The sequence below is a fragment of the Muntiacus reevesi genome, chromosome 14 (genome assembly GCF_963930625.1).
Source record: "Muntiacus reevesi chromosome 14, mMunRee1.1, whole genome shotgun sequence".
Lineage (NCBI taxonomy): Eukaryota > Metazoa > Chordata > Mammalia > Artiodactyla > Cervidae > Muntiacus > Muntiacus reevesi.
Window position 1 is genome coordinate 15,301,324 of NC_089262.1, and position 14,517 is coordinate 15,315,840.

A 14,517-nucleotide genomic window follows, 5' to 3' on the forward strand; every position below is an offset into this window, starting at 1 on the left:
TACAGGCTTAGAGGTAAGGATTTTTGGGTGATGTGAATTAAGTTTGGCATAGCGACCTCTTTCTGCTGACAGTCCTCTTTTGAAGGTCACCATCTCTCTCATTGTCAAGTCCGGTGACTTTTCACCGGCTTTTTTTCTCCAGGGCTTCTGAAGAAGTTACTCCTCCAGTACTTTGATTACTGACACTTCTATTCCTCAATCTGTTTTGCTTTCTCTTCTCTGTTGATTCTTCTCTTTCTCCCACTCTAATTTGCTCTAGTGCTTTATTCTTTACGGGATGAAAATTATGAGACTTTGAAGAAAGGCTTAGCACGGAAATTAATTCATTTTAGGGGATACTTCTTTCGTCAGTGGGAATATAGATTTTCTAGTTCCAACTTTCTGTATTCTTCCCTCCTCACCCTTTAGTGAAGAAGAGGGTATTTTAAAATTATAATAAAGCATGGAATTATGTTGCACTGAAGAGTCTGGAAGATGTCTATTGAGTTCTTCTATGAGAGACAGATGGAGACCCCAACTCAAAGATGGAGTTAGGAACTTGGGTCCCAGAGACTGGGTCTGGAGCACATGCTGGGACTCAGTCTGTTTCAAATAAATCTGAAATGTGGGAAGAACAGAGTGAGATGAGCTGCAAGTCCTCTTATTGAGACCCCTGGGAGCCCCACTGTGTAGGGACTGAAGGGAAAAGGATAGGAATGCTTTCACACATCCTTCACACTTGGCATATTTGTGAATGACTAGTTTTTCTCCTGGGATTAGACAGTGCCCACCTGCTTTTCCTGCCATTGCATAGCTGGCAGAGATCTCACTTGTGAGCAAGTAGCATCATCTTTTGTCTGTGGGAGCCACTGGAGATGCAGTGGTTATTCTAATCTCTCGCCTTCTGTCATTTCACCAAAGCATCACCCTTATATGTCTAAGTACCTTCCGGAGGTATATCTTAGACATTCCCATGCTAGAAGGAACTCAACCCACCCCCAACTGTCCCTGTCCTTCCCACTCTCTCTAATGTGTCTCCTGCTCCTGATTCGCAAAGATATCATGATTCTCCCAACTGAGAGGAAGGGAGACTAGACTCCCAAACTGGAGTCTGTCTGACTCTTCTGTTTGATGACTCATGGATTTAGTCTGCGATGAGTTCTGTATCTTGCTGGCTTTGGCTCTTATCCTGTCTCTATATCCTCTTTTCCATTAACTTTGTGGAAACCCTCATCTAAGTCATATTTGCCTCATGCCTTCTTATTGTTCTCTCCTTCCTTCTTCTCCACTCCAAGCTGAATACTTTAGCTAGATTTGTTTTCTTCAAAGAAATTCTCTTATCTTGCCATTGCTATTCACAGACATTTATATCCACCTGCCTGGTTTCTAGAGCCTTGAGTTCTAGCTACGTTGTCCAAACATTCTTCTTTTTTTGGCCACTTTGAGCAACATGTGGGATCTTAGTTCCCCAACCAGGGATTGAACCTGTGCCCCCTGCATTGGGAGTACAGAGGGTTATTCTCTTGACCACCAGGAAAGTCCCTATGCAAACATTCTTGTTTTTCCAGCAGAACCTCTGTACTCACCTTACAACACTCTTAAAGCCTTGGGGACAAGTCTTGCTTACCCTTACCTCACTGTCTTTCTTCTTCATCTTCATCCTGCCTCTATCAATGATGATTTTAAGTTCTCGAAATCCCCTCTCACTGCTTTCAAACCCAGCAAGCATTATTTCCTTTGCAGTCTTATTGCTCGGTGTTACATATAATATACTTAGTACATCCTTATGTTTTCTTTCTGCTCAGTCATGTCTGACTCTTTGCAGCCCCATGAACTGTAGCCCACCAGGCTGCTCTGTCCATGGGATTTCCCAGGCAAGAATACTAGAGGGGGTTTCTATACCCTCCTCCAGGGGATTTTCCCGAACCAGGGATCGAACCCACAACTCCTGCATTGACAGGCAGGCTCTTTATCACTAGCACCACCTAGGAAGCCCAAATAAATGGTTACTAGAGAGGAAACATGGGCTTCCCAAGTGGCGCTAGTAATAAAGAACCTGCTTGCCAATGCAAGGGACTCAGGTTTGATCCCTGAGAGGGAAAGATCCCCTGAAGGAGGGCATGGCAACCCACTCTAGTATTCTTGCTGGGAGTATGCCATGGACAGGGAAGTCTGGTGGGCTAAAGTCCATAAGGTGGCAAAGAGTCAGACACGACTGAAGTGACTTAGCACACACATACCCATTTATTTGCTATGTATGCTGAATAGTGTGTTAGGCACTGGATATACGGTGATAGAAGGGTAAGAGGCTTATGGAAGCTTCCTGATGGGAGAGACTGACTGAGGGAGAAATTGGGTCTTGTTTTGATGGGCGGGGCCATGTTCAGTAAATCTTTAATCCAATTTTCTCTTGATGGGTGGAACTGTGTTCCTCCCCTGTTATTTACCTGGGGCCAAACCATGGTGGAGGTAATGAAGATAATGCAGCCTCCTTCAAAAGGTCCCATGCAGGCACTGCTACGCTCAGTGCCCCCAGCCCTGCAGCAGGCCGCTGCTGGCCCACGCCTCCGCCGGAGACCCCTGGACACTCACAGGCAAGTCTGGGTCAGTCTCTTGTGGCGTCACTGCTCCTTTCTCCTGGGTCCTGGGGACAAGGTTCTGTTTGGACCTGCCAAGAGTTTGTTTCCCAGGCCTGTGTAAGTTCTGATGGCTCTATGGTGGGGTTAATGGCAACCTCCTCCAAGAGGCTTATGCCATACCCAGGTCTGCTGCACCCAGAGCCTCTGACCCTGCGGCGGTCCACTGCTGACCTCTACCTCCCCAGGAGACACTCAAACGCAGTTCTGTCTCAGTTTTTGGGAGGTCTGTGGGTCCTGGTGTGCACAAGGCTTCCATAAGCCTCTCACCCTTCTCCATCAGAGGGCAGACAGGCTGAAAACCACAGTCACAGGAAACTAAACAATCCGATCACATGGACCACAGCCTTGTCTAGTTCAATGAAACTGTGAGCCATGCCATGAAGGACCACCCAAGATGGACGGGTCATTGTAGAGAGTTATGATAAAATGTGGTCCACTGCAGAAGGGAATGGCAATCCACTTCAGTATTCTTGCCTTGAGAACTCCATGAACAGTATGAAAAGACAAAAAGACAGGACACTGAAAGATGAACTCCCAGGTCAGTAGGTGCCCAATATGCTACTGGAGATCAGTGGAGAAACAACTCTAGAGAGAATGAAGAGACAGAGCCAAAGCAAAAACAATACCCAGCTGTGAATGTGAGTGGTGACGGAAGTAACATCAGATGCTGTGAAGAGCAATAGTGCAGAGGAACTTGGAATGTTAGGTCCATGAATCAAGGCAAATTGGAAGTGGTCAAACAGGATATGGCAAGAGTGAACATCAACATTTTAGGAATCAGTGAACTAAAATAGACTGGAATGGGTGAATGTAACTCAGATAACCATTATATCTACTACTGTGCCCTAGAATCCCTTAGAAGAAATGGAGTAGTCATCATAGTCAATAAAATAGTCTGAAATACAGTACTTAGATGTGATCTCAAAAATGACAGAATGATCTCTGTTTGTTTCCAAGGCAAACCATTCAACTTCACATTTATCCAAGTCTATGCCCCAAACAGTAATGCTGAAAAAGCTGAAGTTGAATGGTTCTATGACGACCTACAAGAACTTCTAGAACTAACATCCAAAAAAGATGTCCTTTTCATTATAGGGGACTGGAATGCAAAAGAAGGAAGTCAAGAAACACCTGGAGTAACAGGCAAATTTGGCCTTGGAGTATGGAATGAAGCAGGGCAAAGGTTAGTAGAGTTTTGCCAAGAGAACGCACTGGTCATAGCAAACACCTTCTTCCAACAACACAAGAGAAGACTCTACACGTGGACATCACCACATGGTCAACACTGAAGTCAGATTGATTATATTCTTTGCAGCCAAAGATGGAGAAGCTCTATACAGTCAGCAAAAACAAGACCAGGAGCTGACTGTGACTATGAACGCCTTATTGCCAAATTCAGACTTAAACTGAAGAGAGTAGGGAAAACCACTAGACCATTCAGGAATGACCTAAATCAAGTCCTTTATGGTAATACACTGGAAGTGACAAATAAATTCAAGGGATTATATCTGATAGACAGAGTGGCTGAACTATGGATTGAGTTTTGTGACATTGCACAGGAGGCAGAGATCAAGACCATCCCCAAGGAAAAGAAATGCAAAAAGGCAAAATGGTTGCCTGAGGAGGCCTTACAAATTTCTGTGAAAAGAAGAGAAGTGAAAGGCAAGGGAGAAAAGGAAAGATATTCTCATTTGAATGCAGAGTTCCAAAGAATAACAAGGAGAGATAAGAAAGCCTTCCTCATCGATCAATGCAAAGAAATAGAGGAAAACAACAGAATGGGAAAGACTAGAGATCTCTTCAAGAAAATTAGAGATACCAAGGGAGCATTTCATGCAAAGATAGGCACAATAAAGGACAGAAATGACCTAAAAGAAGCAGAAGATATTAAGAAGAGAATGTGGCAAGAATACACAGAAGAACTATACAAAAAAGATCTTCACGATCCAGATAATCATGATGGTGTGATCACTTACCTAGAGCCAGACATCCTGGAATGTGAAGTCAAGTGGGCCTTAGGAAGCATCATTATGAACAAAGCTAGTGGAGGTGATGGAATTCCAGTTGAACTATTTCAAATCCTAAAAGATGATGTTGTGAGAGTGCTGCACACAATATGCCTGCGAATTTGGAAAACTCAGCAGTGTCTCCAGGACTGGAAAAGGTTAATTTTCATTCCATTCCCAAAGAAAGGCAATGCCAAAGAATGCTCAAACTACCACACAATTGCACTCATCTCACATGCTAATAAAGTAAAGCTCAAAATTCTCCAAGCCAGATTTCAACAATATGTGAACCGTGAACTTCCAAATGTTCAAGCTGGATTTAGAAAAGGCAGAGGAACCAGAGATCAGATTGCCAACATCTGCTGGATGATCAAAAAAGCAAGAGAGTTCCAGAAAAACATCTGCTTCTGCTTTACTGACTACGCCAAAGCTTTTGGCTGTGTGGACCACAACAAACTGGAAAATTCTGAAAGAGATGGGAATACCAGACCACCTGACCTGCCTCTTGAGAAATCTGTGTGCAGGTCAGGAAGCAATAGTTAGACCTGGACATGGAACAACACACTGGTTCCAAATAGGAAAAGGGGTACGTCAAAGCTGTATATTGTCACCCTGCTTATTTAACTTATATGCAGAATACATCATGAGAAACGCTGGACTGGATGAAGCACAAGCTGGAATCAAGATTGCTGGGAGAAATATCAATAACCTCAGATAGGCAGATGATACCACCCTTATGGCAGAAAGCGAAGAAGAACTAAAGAGACTCATGATGGAAGTGAAAGAAGAGAGTGAAAAAGTTGACTTAAAACTCAACATTCAGAAAACTAAGACCGTAGCATCTGGTTCCATCACTTCATGGCAAATAAATGGGGAAACAGTGAACACAGAGAGAGACTTCATTTATTTGGGCTCCAAAATCACTGCAGATGGTGGCTTCAGCCATGAAATTAAAAGATGCTTGCTCCTTGGAAGAAAAATTATGACCAACCTAGGGAGCATATTTAACAGCAGAGACATTACTTTGCCAATAAAGGTCCATCTCGTCAAAGCTATGGTTTTTCCAGTGGTCATGTATTGGTGTGACAGTTGGACTATAAAGAAAGCTGAGCACCAAAAAATTGATACTTTTGAACTGTGGTGTTGGAGAAGACTGTTGGGAGTCCCTTGGACTCCAAGGAGATCCAACCAGTCCATCCGAAAGGATATCAGTCCTGAATACTCATTGGAAGGACTGACGCTGAAGCTGAAATGCCAATACTTTGGCCACCTGATGTGAAGAACAGACTCATTCGAAAAGACCCTTATGGTGGGGAAGATTGAAGGCAGGCGGAGAAGGGGATGACAGAGGATGAGATGGCTGGATGGCATCACCAACTCAATGGACATGAGTTTGAGTAAACTTCGGAAGTTGGTGATGGACAGGGAGGCCTGGCGTGCTGCAGTCCGTGGGGTCTCAAAGAGTTGGACATGACTGAGTGACTGAACTGAATTTATGTGATATGATGCTAGAAGACACAGTTTGCTGCAGCTAGTGCTGCTAAGTCACTTCAGTTGTGTCTGATTCTGTTCGACCGCATAGACAACAGCCCACCAGGCTCTGCCATCCTGGGATTCTCCAGGTAAGAACACTGGAGTGGGTTGCCATTTCCTTCTCCAATGCATAAAAGTGAAAAGTGAAAGTGAAGTCACTCAGTCGAGTCCGACTCTTAGTGACCCCATGGACTGCAGCCCACCAGGCTCCTCTGTCCATGGGATTTTCCAGGCAAGAGTACTGGAGTGGGTGCCATTGCCTTCTCCAAAGACATAGTCTACCTCCCCACAAAAGCTAGGGTTCAAAAGGTAGTCTCTGATAACTGTATGAACTTGGAAACAGAGAACCATGTTTCCTTGTAGCTACCAATGGAAGCATTTTGAAAAGCCTTAGTAAGCAATGTAGACTTCATTAAAGATTTCTGAGGAGATAGCAGGAGAGGGTGTCAATTACATAGCCAGTAATTACTTTTACCTCCTGTAAGGACTGAAACCAATATCATTTCCTGTCTCTGTGTTAAACAATACTGGGCCCACACGTATTTGCCTGGCTCTGTGTAACGGGTCAGGTATACTTTCCTGCCTGCATGGAACACCAACAATAAGCTAACAAAATGAAACAAACCAAACCAAACCCAGCAACAGAAATCTTAGTTACATGCTCCAGAGAATACTGGTTCCTGGGAAACAAGACCGTGAACCCTGAGGTAGCTTGCTCCCCAGGGGTTTCTTCAAAACACTCACTTCATGTTCCATCAACCAAGGACATTATGTTATAAATTCTGGCCAGTCTCAACCATTTCCCCACCTTGCAAGATCCATCTCAAAATCACCCAGGCCTCGAAACTCCATATGCATGTTTCCCCATTTTGAGACACTGCTAAGCCCTGTCAAGGATTGTTCTCCTTTATTACAGGAAGTCTGGTAAATTTAGCTTTGCTAGTACAGCAGGTTTTTCTGGTGACTTTTTGGGAGACTGATGAGACAGTTTAGTTCTGTCTCAAAATCCTTTATCTTCCTGGTGCCTCCTAATCCTTCATCCACATGGGCCCTAACTGACACCCTTTCCCCAACCTCCTCTTCATAAACTGGTAATTTAAATAAACTTCAACTGATGAACCTGTAGGATCTAGATTGTCAACTACCAAGCAGACTGCAGTGAGCATTTACCCGGCCAGGTGAGCCTCTGTCTGAGAATATTAACATGATTGTTTCCATAATGTTAAATAGCACAACTCTATTTAGAATCTGGGCTTCCCAGATGGTACTAGTGGTAAAGAACCTGCCTGCCAATGCAGGAGATGTAAGAGACTTGGGTTTGATCCCTGAGTGGGGAAGATCCCCTGGAGGAGGGCATGACAATCCACTCAGTATTCTTGCCTGGAGAATCCCATGGACAGAGAAGCCTGGCAGATTACAGTCCCTAGAGTCAGACACCACTGCAGTGACTTAGCTTGCATAAGCACCTACTTAAGAGTCTGGATGATGTAGACGTCTCTGTAGTTTTTAGTCTTTTTTTCATTCCTTCTCTCTCTACCTATCTCAGGAGGCTGGAACAGCTGTCTAGCAGCTGCTTAAGAAATAGTTTGAAAGTATAGAGTCAGCAGATGGCAGGAAGAAACATTCAGAACCCTGATTCGGCCACACTTCCGCTCTTTCAAGGACAGGAGAGATTGTTTTCGTGTGTGGAGATGGATTTACACGCGGATTACCCTCCTCTCCACCCATCTTCTCCCATTTTAACACTAGCGGTGTCAACATCTCTGATTTCAAAAAAGAAGAAACAAAAGGGAAGGATATGAGGAAATCCAGAAATTCTTTGGGATTAACCAGTGTTTCTGCAAACCTCTTGGAAGGATGGTGGAATTCTTTACAGCACAAGTGTGCTTTTAAAAATTCCCCATAACTATAATTTTTAATAACTATATAACATTCCTTCATAGGCACACTCAATAATTTTTCTTTACTGTTTCCTTATTGATGGACATTTCAGTTATTTATAATGTTTAGGGTTTTGAACATTCTTTTTTTTTTTTTTTTTGGTTTTGAACATTCTTGAGAATAAATCCTTGTCTGCATTCCTGATTATTTCCCTTCAGGATGAATTTCTGGTTGTGGAATTCCTGGATAAAAGCTATAGCCATTCTGAAGTATTTAACGATACACTGTACATGGATTTCCCTTTAGAAATTTGAAATGTCCCTTGTGAGATATTAATTCATGGCAGAAATGAAATATGCAGCCTTAACTGTTGGCATTAGCTGCTGGCTATATTTGTATGGAAACCACACTTTAAAATGTTTTTTTTTACATTGGACTATATTTGATTTACGGTGTTAGTAGTTTCAGCTGTACAGAGAAGTGATTTTAGTTACACATATGTGTGCTCAGTCGCTCAGTCGAGTTTGGCTCTTTGTGACCCCGTGGACTGCGGCCCACCAAGCTCCTCTCTTCATGGAATTTTCCAAGCAAGAATGCTAGAGCGGGTTGCCACTTCTGACTCCAGGGGATCTTGCTGACGCAGGGATCGAAACTTCATCCTTTGTGTCTGCTGCATTGGCAGGAGGATTCTTATACACCGTGCCAAGTGGGAAGCCCATACATATACATATATCTATTCTCTTTCAGATTCTTTCCCCATGTAGGTTATTACAGAGCATTGTGTAGAGTTCCCTGCGCTGTACCTTAGGTCCTTGATCATCTATTTTATATCGAGAACATTGAGTATATGTTCATCTCAACCTCCTAATTTACACCCCTCCCCCATCTCCTCTTTGGTAACCACGTTTGCTTTCTAAATCCATGAGTCTGTTGGAAACCACACTTTTAAATTCCAATATGCACAAAGTTGTATCTCTGTTTGTGAAGAGTGAGCAGACCCTGTGGATGGCAGACAGAGTCTGTCTGTTTGGGAAAAAACCATTTCCAATGCCGGTTTGAAGAAATGCCCAAATTCTCCATTTCCCACTGGAGCTGTGGGATTCTAGGCTTCCTAGTGAAGACAGAGGCTAGACGGCTGAAGCTCCTTCCTGGTCTCAGATGGGGTGTTCCTATCCATTTAGACACATTATCCTCCCTTGGAATGATTGGCTGTGTTTTCTTTTTATCAGAACACATTGTACTTTTGAAAAGCCAGATCCCCTCTCTCCCTTCCTTTAGCCATGCCGAGAGTGGTGCATTTTCCTAAATTGCCTAACCAAGCAGAGCAATTAGTGCCCAAGGAGACAGGAGGCTGACTGCCTTGCAAAATGAATGGTTTTCATGGGAACGACAGCAAAAGCCCTGTACTGAGCAAGGAAACTTGCCAGAACCTTGTTTAGCCCTGGCCCTCCTATTTGGTTTTATAAGGAGTTGTTTATATTTGCTGATGCTCTAATAAACAGCTCTTTTCATGGGGCAAATCCTTGAAATAGTTTCACTCCCAACGTGAGTCCTTCTTGTCAGTAAGATGCTATAGCGCAGAATTAGCTGAGAGTAGTCGTGGTTCTCTCCTGTTCTCTGGTAAATTAATTCAGCCTTTGGGGAGTCACTGGTCTTTTGCCTTCCATGGGATGGTTTTCTTCAGCCACTCTGTCTTCAAATATTCATCAACTGGCCAAGTGGGTCAGATCCTGTTTTGGACTCTGGGGAAAGAGTGATGGATGAGACAGACAAGATCCCATTTCTCATGGAGCTAACATCCTAGTGGGTGTACTCAGACAATAAACAGATAAATAAACAGAAAATGTGTCAGATATTGATAAGGAATGCAGAGCATTAGAATTGCCTGTTGGGATGGTGAATCTCTAGCCTTGTATGGGTGGTCCAGTGAGGCATCTCTGAGATGAATTCTGAATAATTGCTCAGATTGGGCTGTTTAGAAGAGGGTTGAACATATCAGGTGAAGGAAGAAATAAATACAAAAGCCCCAAGATTAGAAAAGGGTTGGTGGATTTAATAAACAGAAAGCTAGAAGGAAGGCTGCATGGAAGGGACTGAATGAGCTAGGGGTGTGCTGTGTGATAAGGCTAGATAAGCAGACAGAGCCCAGATCATAAAAGGCCTCGAAAGAATAAGGTGACAGCAGTCAGTGGATGGTTTTAAGCAAGGAATGGCATGTAATTTATGTACTTTAAAAACCCACCCTTCTGGCTGAGGGTTACATTATTGTAGGACCAACAGAGGAAGCAAAAAGATTAGTGAGGAGCCTATGACACAGGGAAGTCTAGGAGAGAGATGAAGGTGGATCAGACTTAGATGGTGACAGTTGACATGCAAAGTGATGCTGGAATCAAGATATGAACTTGTGTTTTTTTTCCCCCTAATAATAGCCAACTCTTCAGTACCCACTGGGTGTCCAACAATTCAATTCAGTTCTGACACTAACTACCCAGATTCAGCACAGGGCTTAGTTACACATGACTAGGTGTGTGTTAGTGGCTCAGTCATGTCCAACTCTTCATGACCCCAAGGACTTAGCCTACCAGACTCCTCTGTCCATAGAATTCTCCTGGCAAGAATACTGGAGTGGGTAGCCATTTACTTCTCCAGGAGACTTTCCTGACTACCTCCATTTAATTCCCCCCCGCCCCCCAACCTCTCTTTTTCTGGCTGGCTGTGCCACTCATCTGGTGGAATCTTAGTTCTCAGACCAGGGATCAAAACCGTACCCCCTGCAGTGGAAGTACAGAACCTTAACCACTGGACCACCAGGGAAGTCCCTGACTACTCCTGTTTTAGACATCAACCTCATAAGGGGTCTCCAGTCTACCTGCACTTCTGCCCAATTGAGTACAAATTCAAGGGTCCCCATGATGTCCCCCTTCAGGGTCGATAATTTGTTAGAATGACTCATAGAACTCAGGAAATAGCTCTACCTGGGATTACAGTTACTATAAGGGAGACGATGAACAGAGAGATGGAGAGTTGCATAGGGTGAGGTCTGGAAGGGTTCCAAGTGCAGGAGCCTCTGTCCCTTTGGAGCAGGGATGCACAATCCTCCTGGAATGTGGATGCATTCACCAACACAGAGGCTTCCTTAGCTTCACTGTTTCAGATTGTTAATTCAAGTTGCACTGCATAGGCATGACTAATTAAATCATTGGCTGTTGGTGATTAAATCCAATCTCCAGCTTTCTTTCTTTCCTCAGAGGTGGGAGTGGTGAGAAAGTTCCAACCCTCTGATCTCATGTTCCTCCAGTGACCAGCCCTTATCTGGAAGGAAGCCTTGTAGGGTTCCTGCCTAGAGTCACTTCGTTAGCATAAATCTAGGTCTGGTTGTAGGTGCTTGTTATGAATAACAAAAGACACTATCATTCAGGAAATTCCAAGTGTTTTAGGAAACGTGTACTAGAAATGGGAACAGAGACCAAACATATATATGTGAAAGTGAAGAAGTTGCTCAGTTGTGTCTGACTCTTTGTCAGCCCATGGACTACACAGTCCATGGAGTCCTCCAGGCCAGAATACTGGAGTGGGTAGACTTTCCCTTCTCCAGGGGATCTTCCCAACCCAGGGAATGAACCCTGGTCTCCTGCATAGCAGGAGGATTCTTTACCAGCTGAGCCACAAGGGAAGCCCAAGAATACTGGAGTGGGTAGCCTATCCCTTCTTGAGCGCATCTTCCTGACCCAGGAATCCAACCGGGGTCTCCTGCATTGCAGGTGGATTCTTTACCAACTGAACTATCAGTGAAGCCTATGTGTGTGTGTGTGTGTGTTTGTGTATGTATGTATCTCAAAGGTAGAATTTGTAAGCTTGGATGTGGTTGTCAACTACAAATTGGCACTTGCTGTGGGCACTTGCCACCTACATTGACAAGGAGTAAATGAAGTGCTACATAGCTGCTGATTTTCAATACCCGTGAAAGGATTCAAGGTGGAGAGCAGAAATGAGGTACTCTGTGCTCTGGGGAAAAAGAAAAAACAACTTGCAGAACAGGTTTTCAGATAGATATATTCAGAAGCTGATTTTATGAGCCCAATTCTTACATCTCCTCATAAAGCACTGAAGTCTTTCTTGGTGACAATTGTTTTTCATGACTAGCAGAAACCTTCTGCAAAAAAATATGTACTTGATTGCATATCATCACCAAAATCACATAAATACTGACCACCCCTTCCCACTCCCCGGCCTCTTTGGAGCAGTTTCTCAGAGCTATCTAAGGTGCTGTCTCCCAGGCTATAGTCCTCATTTTGCCACCAATAAAATTGACCTCACAACTCTCATATTGTGCATTTTCTTAAGCCCACGTGGGGAAGGTAGTAAAAGAAAATACAAGTGTACTCGTGCTTTCAGATAAACAGAAACAGTGCAATAACATTATATACGTGTGCATGTAAATATTCCATACAATACTATGTTATATATAATGTTAGGACTTCCCTGTAGCTCAATCGGTAAAGAACCTGCCTGTGTAGCAGGAGACCAGGGTTCAATCCCGGGGTTGGGAGGTTCCTCTGAAGAAGGGCATGGCAATCCACTCCAGTATTCTTGCCTGGAGAATCCCATAGACAGAGGATCCTGGCAGGCCACAGTCCGTGGGGTCGCAAAGAGTCAGACACGACTGAGCGACTCACACACACATGTAATGATATATACATAGATATTGTATGTTATCTACATATCCAAAGAGATTTATTACAAGGAATCAGCTCATGCACTTATGGAGGCTAGGAAGTCCAAAATCTCTAGAGTCAGCCGGCAGGCTCAAGACCCAGGAAAGTCAATGATGCAGGGCAAATCAGAAGACTGCAAAATCTCCTCTTACCAGGGAAAGCAACTCTTTTGTTCCATTTGACCTTCAGGTGATCAGATGAGGCTCACTCACACACTGTGGAGGGTAACATACTTTACCCACAGTTCATCCATTTAAATGTTGATCTCATCCAAGAACATCCACCAAAATGGCATATAAAATGAACCACCGCAATCAGTAACTCCAGCTTTCTTGCTTATGTGTCACTAAGTATTCTTCTTGTCTTAGCTTATCGAACAGTGACGTAGACCTATGACATAGTCTGGGTTTCATGGTTTCCAAAGCCTGGTTTGATCACTGTACACAATTTTATTCTTTTCTTATCATTTTTTTTTTTTTGGGGGGGTGGCAGTGAGGACAGAGTTGGAAGGAAGGAGAGAATTAGAAGTACTGGTTGATTTTGTTTTAGAATCTGACTGGCAATTTCCTGCCCACTGTGGAAGAGAAGAAGTGAAGACTGTGTCGGGCATCTGTGTGTTTGCAAAAGCCTGCAGTGTTTCCAACCTGTCTTAGCTCCAGGGATCTTGGAGCAGCTTCTATTCAGCAGCTTCTTGAACAATATGCTGGTCTCAGGGGTGGTCCCCATTTTTTTTCTTTTTTTGAGCTGAACAAATAGACTGTGAGCAACGTTTTAGGGGAATGGGGTATCCCTCTTGCTGGGTGACCATCAAAGGTGAACTGACTCTTGGTGAGCAAGGTCATTGCAGATTGAGGGTGGCACTGTCCTTGGGCACCAGCGATGTTTAATGAATTAAACATGTTAATGTTTATGAATGTTAATGAATGATGTTAATGAATAGATGGTGGATGCAGAGTTTGCAGAAGGTGGGTCACTCAGCTCCCCTAAAACGTCTGGGGGTCAAGCAGAGTCCCTGGCATCCTTTCCTCCTGCTTACCTGACCCCTCTGTGTCTTGCCCTTTCATCAGGAATCCCCAAATCTTTCTTTCCTTTGAGTCCCCTCACTTCCCTAGCCTAGAAGAATTATTTTTGGGGCTTTGGAGAGAAAACCTTCTTCTTCAGACATGTTTCTGCTGGGGATTCCTCTTGTTGTTTTACACTGCATGCTCCGTTTCTCAGTTCTGTCTGACTCTCTGAGACCTCTTGGACTGTAGCTGGCCAGGCTCTTCTGTCCCTGGGATTTTCCAGGCAAGAATACTGGAGTGGGTTGCCATTTCCTCCTCCAGGGGATCTTCCCCATCCAGGAATCACACCACCCTCTCCTGCATCTCCTGCATTGGCAGGCGGGTTGTCTACCCCTGAACAACCTGGGAAGCCTTAACTCTTCCATGCTTTCAGTCAATTTTTAGTAATTTTTTTTCATAATGAGTTGAAAGGCTTTCCTTTCAACTAAGACAACTAAGAAACCTGCAAAAATGACGGAAATAAGCTGAAGCCTAAAGAAGCTAAGAAGTAGAAATGATAACCTCTAAGTAAAAATTTCCCCCCTCCATTGACCACCCTTGATCAGATGATCGATTTGGGTGCGGGAAGAAAATATTGGGATTTACACTTGAAAAAAACTCTTCTTTTACATTTTTCTGCTTTCTTGATAAAAAAGTAAAATATTAGTAGCACAATGAACATATAATATAAAAGTAAGTACAGCAGCACAGTAAAAATGTT